The sequence below is a fragment of the Vulpes vulpes genome, chromosome 11, assembly GCF_048418805.1.
Source record: "Vulpes vulpes isolate BD-2025 chromosome 11, VulVul3, whole genome shotgun sequence".
Lineage (NCBI taxonomy): Eukaryota > Metazoa > Chordata > Mammalia > Carnivora > Canidae > Vulpes > Vulpes vulpes.
This window is the reverse complement of record NC_132790.1, coordinates 53,355,499-53,362,173: the sequence shown is the minus strand read 5'-3', so window position 1 is coordinate 53,362,173 and position 6,675 is coordinate 53,355,499. Positions and strand designations below refer to the sequence as shown.

The following is a 6,675-nucleotide window of genomic DNA, read 5'->3' as shown; positions in this document are numbered from 1 at the left end:
AAGGAGCTCCACTAACTTTTTGCAACTTTTGGTTTTTCTTTATTTTAATTTTTCAAAATAAGACCAGAAATACACAGAAATAAAGTCTAGGATCCATCAGCCTAAAAAACATGGGAGCAATAATGACATAAAATGTCCATTTCCCAAACTGTGTCCATAACAGAGACTTCAATTTCCATTGGTCCATGTTGGATCCAAACTGGAAGTTGTGTTGTAGGAGAATACAGTAGATATTATTGGTTTGGGGCTTCTCTGCATCCATTTCTCTTTCCTATCTGCCCCTTAGTTTCCTTAATTATGATCACCTTTCAGTCATTCCATAAAATCTTGTGGGACCATCATTGAAGTTCTCCTTTCACTACTCCTCTGCCCAGCTAAAGGGAAAGTAGTTGACCCAAGTCAAGGGAATTCTCTGCTCCCTCCTTGGAATCCAAACCTTGAGCCAAGGAATTAAGAGACTGAAAACTAGTTTAATTCCATCTGACTGGTAGCACTTGCCCAGATTCTTCTTGTTATGAGGTGGCTACTAAGGATCTGTCTTTCCAGGCTCCAGGACGGCCTTTATGCTGAACTCATTATCCAGCCTCCCAGGTACCACATTGCCCTTGGGTTCCTTCAGGTTCATTTCTTCCTAATTAAGATGGCTCAAGGGAGTTACTGTGATTGAAACCAAAGAACTGATACAGAGGGCATCAGTCTGTCACAGAGCCCATCTTCAAAAGCAGCTATATTTTTATTTACTGTTTTGGAACATTTAAAGAATTCAACAAATTACACAGCCTTTAGCTCTTTCCTGTAAGATGTGTATCCAATATGGGTAGTCTGATGTTTCTTTCTAGGGTTATAAATAAGTATTTTATATTTGTACTTTTGAGTTCTCTTCTTTCTCTTTTGCCAACTACTTTCCATCCAGGTAAAAGCACACAACTGTTGCTATTTAAATGGTCCTTGGAAATAATATGAAATAATTACAAAAGTATAAGCCATTTTGGAAATATCAGCTTTAAAAAATCCCTTTTGAGGGATCCCTGGGTGGCGCAGCGGTTTGGCGCCTGCCTTTGGCCCAGGGCGCGATCCTGGAGATCCGGAATCGAATCCCACGTCAGGCTCCCGGTGCATGGAGCCTGCTTCTCCCTCTGCCTGTGTCTCTGCCTCTCTCTCACTGTATTCCTATCATAAATAAATAAAAAATAAAAAAAATAAAAATAAAAAAAATAAAAAATCCCTTTTGAACAATCAAGACTAATATGTCTTATATAAAGGTGTCTTCTTAAAGTCCATGGGAATGGATAGCTCATCAAAGCACATGAAGGTTTGTAGGCTAATAAACCATTCAAAAAGCTCTAAGGCCACCAAGCAAGTCATCAAAGAAAGAGCAGAAGCACAGATCAATACATTGTGGTGCCTTTTGACAATGGACATGAACATTTATAGGGAATTGCAATCACATGGATGAATGTTGTATGAAAGAGGTCAGACACCAAAGCTCATATTCTTTATGAAACTGTTTATGTAAAGTTAAGACCAAGCAAAACTAAACTATGGTGTCAGTACGTAAGAGATGAGTTAACTTTAAAGAACTGGAGTAATGGTTGAGTCACATACAGAAGAGACTTTGGGGATGTTGAAAAGTTCCATATCTTGACCTGGGTGATAAAGACATTAGTGCTCATTTTATAATAAAGTTTTGGGATGGATGTTTGTTTTGTGCACTTTATATGTATTTTACTTTAAAAAAAAGTTTTAAAATGAAATGGCAGTATCTTTTTTGTTTTTGTTTTAAAGAAAAATCTTGGCCTTCTAGAATGGTGATTCTTAAGGCAGTTTATTACAGAAAAGTCAGTAAGTTTCTCTTTATTTCCTGCTCTACTGCCTCCCTTTTTATTTATCTTCCCCTTGATCAACACCTCTCTAAAAAACATTATTGCATCTACTCAGGAACAGAGTATGAGCCACTAGGAAAATCCTTAGGATTTACTGTTTGACCAAAGCTCCAATTCTGAGCATTCAATTAACTAGTTTAAAGTTTATTATTTTGTTCAAACCATTATGAATAAAGCTGGGTAATGGTATCTTTGTGAGCAACATAGGGAACTGATTGCTATATGAAATTTTTACTTTCACATTTCCCAACTTGGGGATGTTTAATTATAAAACTCTAAAGAGGTTCAAGCATGTGTTTTTAGTGTTACATATTAACTGGGTTTGTTTTCCATACACTAAAAAAATTATATTAATGTAATTTTAAGTCATTTTTATTTTAAAGAAATTTTAACTTAAAACAACACTATAAAAAATAAATAAAACAACACTATATTTCTTTCATAGATTCAATGTTTCTCAATTCAGATCCTGATTTGTATGCTATTCAAGGTACAAACACTGCTTTTGAATTAAACCTGTATTTTGAGTGGTGAAGAATAAGTCAAAAGGAAACCTTTAATGTCTCTTTGTTTTATTTCTTTCCAGAGAAAAAAAGTCTTCCTCTTGAGTAAAGGCTAAACTGCAGTGATAATTCAAACAATTAGAAAGAAAAAGATTAAGAATTGCAGTGGTACAGAGATAGAAACATCTCATTCTGGATTTGGGAGATCCAATTGTTAACTAAACCTGGCAATCATTATTCTGTAAGTTGTTAAAATGGTTAACCATTTATATAAGACACCTAAATTCTTTCTTGCTTTGGAATTCAACTGAGATTCTATATATTTTATCTAGAATGATAATTGCTTTCTTTTCATTTCTTTTCAACCAAATAAAGATCATTATAGTTATGCTGACAAGATATTCAGGAGGGAAAATAAAAGAGGCTATAGCTATATATCTTTATATCTACCTATCCATCTGTCATAGATATTAATCTATTATCTTTCTACCATAATCAAAGCATATTTTAAGTCTATTTCTAAATGAATTCTGAGGCCTATATCTGGAAATCATTCCTAGTTCCCTAATAGGTTGGGAGAGTTGTGGTTAAGAGCCTAAACTTTTTAGCAGATTTTGGTGGTATTTTTACATAATGTTCCTATGACTGGACCAACTGTATTTCCAAGTTTCCAGTTAGTATGAAAAATAATTTATCTGATCCAATCCTTAGAACTGGAACTGGGCAAAATGAGTGGATTCAGCATTCTTATAATCAAATGGCCTAAGTGAATGACTGATTTACAAATTTAGTTAATAACTGAGGTCTCAGTTGTTCCAATCTACTGGTTACAAAATTACTTGGATAGGCTGATTGGCAATGAGAACAAGAGCCTCTGACTGGTAATGGTTGCCTTATGGCTTTAAATTAGACCTTTGGCTGGTGCTCAGTGGTTACTGCTCCACACTAAGAAGGCCAACAAAACTAGTCTTGTCTAGTTCACAGACAGCTACATTACTCCTTTCAACTGCTGTGCAATAGATGCAAATCTATCACCATTGCTAGAAACACATATCCAGGAGAATGCCTAAGGAATGAGGGTGTGTGGTAGGATAGCTTTTTAACAACCCACCACCACCTCATGGTGTACATAAGGACAGCCAGCACCACCATACGAGGGCATATGATACAAAAAGACAGAGAAAATTACTCTTCGTTCGTGCTACCATTTCTCTGTATAGTTGTTGGTAAGTAATAGAACCTCTCTAGTCCCTGATTTCACATTTGTTTTATGAAAATAACATTAACTGTTAAGAATGATGTAAAGATCAATTGACTTAATCAGGTAGCATTTTTAATTCCTTGCAGGTGTCACATGCACCTGAGCTGTAACTCAGTCAACAAACAAGCTTTATTTGGTCCTCACAGTGTATAGACTACAATATAGTTTGAAGTACTTCTGGGAATTAGGAAGGAAGTAGAGGACACATTTATTTTTTCTAAAAAAGATTTTATTTATTTACTCATGAGAGACACAGAAAGAGAGGCAGTGACACAGTCAGAGGGAGAAGTAGGCTCCATGCAGGGAGCCTGATGTGGGACTCGATCCCGGGTATCCAGGTCACACCCTGAGCCAAAGGCAGATGCTCAACTGCTGAGCCACCCAGGCATCCAAGAACACATTTCAATTCTCAAGGAAAGTTTTCACCCAGTGAAAGTTGACAAGCATACTAACAGACGTATAACCAACCATAGCCACTTGCAAGTACTCTGGTGTTCTCTAATGCTCTGTGACCAGATTCAGATATGGAGAACTAGAAGATCTGCTGGACTCAAGGAAGGAAATCAAGACTTATAGGAGGGGTTCACTACTGAGGGTATAATTATTTTGGTAAATTATCTTAGTGTGGTACAGTGTAATTTCTGTTTGAAAGGTTTTGTTGCACAGAAAAAAAATTTTATGGTAAAAAAGGATAGATTCAATCTAGTAAAACTATACGTGTTGATTATCATTCAAATTATCATTTTTCACCTCCCAGAAAAAGAATTGCACATATGTACATAAATAAAGGTTTAAATGTCTAGTTTGGGGAGACTGGTGAGTTAATGCAAAAGTAGCAGAGAGCAATGTTCATACTGCATATGCTATGAAATTTGAAGAATATTTAACAATAACCCATTTCCCCTACTGCAACTGAAGAAATTGGTTGACCCTTGAATAAGTGGGGGTTAGGGGTACCAACCCCCTGCACAGTGAAAATTCATGTATAACTTTTGACTCTCCCAAAATTTAACTACAAATAGCCTATTGTTGACCAGAAGACTTAGAAATAATAGTTAACATATGTTTTGTATGGTACATGGATTACATACTTCATTCTTAGAATACAGTAAGCTAGAGAAAAGAAAATGTTATTAAAAACATAAGGAAAAGAAAACATGTTTATAGCACTGGACTGTATTTATCAAAAAAAAAATCTGCATGTAAGTGGGCTTACCCAGTTCAAGCCCATGTTCCTTAAGGGTCAAAGGTCCATTAAATCAGATACTATACTAAGAGGGGGGGGATAGCTAAGCAATACCATCAAATCTCAAAGGAGAAGAGTTATCCAAGAAAAGCCCTAAATTCAGCTATTAACTGTATATTCATCACTACCGCTATAAAAGTTTTCATAAATCGATTTGCAGCATCTTAACATTAAAGCAAAGTAAGAACCCAGAGCAGGTTATATTGTCCAACTGAAATTCTTAAAGTTCCAATATCTGTTATGGAGCTACAAGTGATTCCTTCTGTTGCATGCCTATCTAGATTGCCTGCTCCATTACTTTCTCCTAGAGTATACCTTTTTCTCCTGCAAAATTTCCTTAATCATCAGGATTGTGCTTATGTGGGGGTGTTCACTTTTTGGTAATTCTTATGATTTGTGCTATATACCTCAACTTAAAAGAAAACAAGCCGCTTTCTGCCCCTCGACGCCGCCGAGTAAGCATCAGTAAAGTCTCCCCTCCCACCGCCCTCATGTCTAAGTCAGAGTCTCCCAAAGAGCCTGAGCAGCTGCGGCAGCTCTTCATCGGAGGTTTGAGCTTGGAAACAACCGATGAGAGTCTGAGGAGCCATTCTGAGCACTGGGGGAGGCTTACAGTCTGTGTGGTAACGAGAGGCCCCAACGCCAAGCGCTCCAGAGGCCTTGGGTTCGCCCGTGGGCCACTTGGAGGAGGTGGAGGGCCAGGAACGCTGGGCCTCACAGGTGGACGGAGGAGCCGTGGAACCAGAGGGCTGTCTCCCGAGAAGATTCTCAAAGACCCGGTGCCCACTTAACTGTGAAAAAGATTTTTATTGGTGGCATTAAAGAAGACACTGAAGAACATCATCTAAGAGATTGTTTTGAACAGTTTGGGAAATTGAAGTGATTGAGATCATGACTGACCGAGGCAGTGGTGAAGAGAGAGGTTTTGCTTTTGTGACCTTTGACGACCACGACTCTGTAGACAAGATTGTCATTCAAAAACACCATCCTGTGAACGGCCACAACTGTGAAGTAAGGAAAGCCCTATCGAAGCAAGAGATGGCTGGTGCTTCGTGCAGCCAAAGAGGCCGAAGTGGTTCTGGAAACTTTGGTGGTGGTCATGGAGGTGGTGTTGGTGGGAATGACAACTTTGGTCGTGGAGGGAACTTCAGTGGTCAAGGTGGCTTTGGTGGCCGTCGAGGTGGTGGTGGATACGGTGGCGGTGGGAATGGCTATAGCAGATTTGGTAATGACAGAAGCAACTTTGGTGGTGGCGGAAGCTATAACGATTTTGGCAATTACAACAATCAATCCTCAAATTTTGGACCCATGAAAGGAGGAAATTTTGGAGGCAGAAGCTCTGGCCCCTATGGTGGTGGAGGCAAATACTTTGCCAAACCACGAAACCAAGGTGGCTATGGCGGTTCCAGCAGCAGCCGCCGCAGCAGCTATGGTGGTGGCAGAAGGTTTTAATTACTGCCAGGAAACAAAGCTTAGCAGGAGAGGAGAGCAGAGAAGTGACAGGGAAGCTACAGGTTACAACAGATTTGTGAACTCAGCCAAGCACAGTGGTGGCAGGGCCTAGCTGCTACAAAGAAGACATGTTTTAGACAATACTCATGTGTATGGGCAAAAAACTCGAGGACTGTATTTGTGACTAATTGTATAACAGGTTATTTTAGTTTCTGTTCTGTGGAAAGTGTAAAGCATTCCAACAAAGGGTTTTAATGTAGATTTTTTTTTTTTTGCACCCATGCTGTTGATTGCTAAATGTAATAGTCTGATCATGACGCTGAATAAATG

At 38.5% G+C, this 6,675-nt stretch overlaps 1 pseudogene; it reads left to right on the top strand.

Annotated features, from left to right (window-relative positions):
- Positions 1–5,365: 5,365 nt before the first annotated feature.
- Positions 5,366–6,675, top strand: LOC140594521 (heterogeneous nuclear ribonucleoprotein A1-like; annotated as a pseudogene).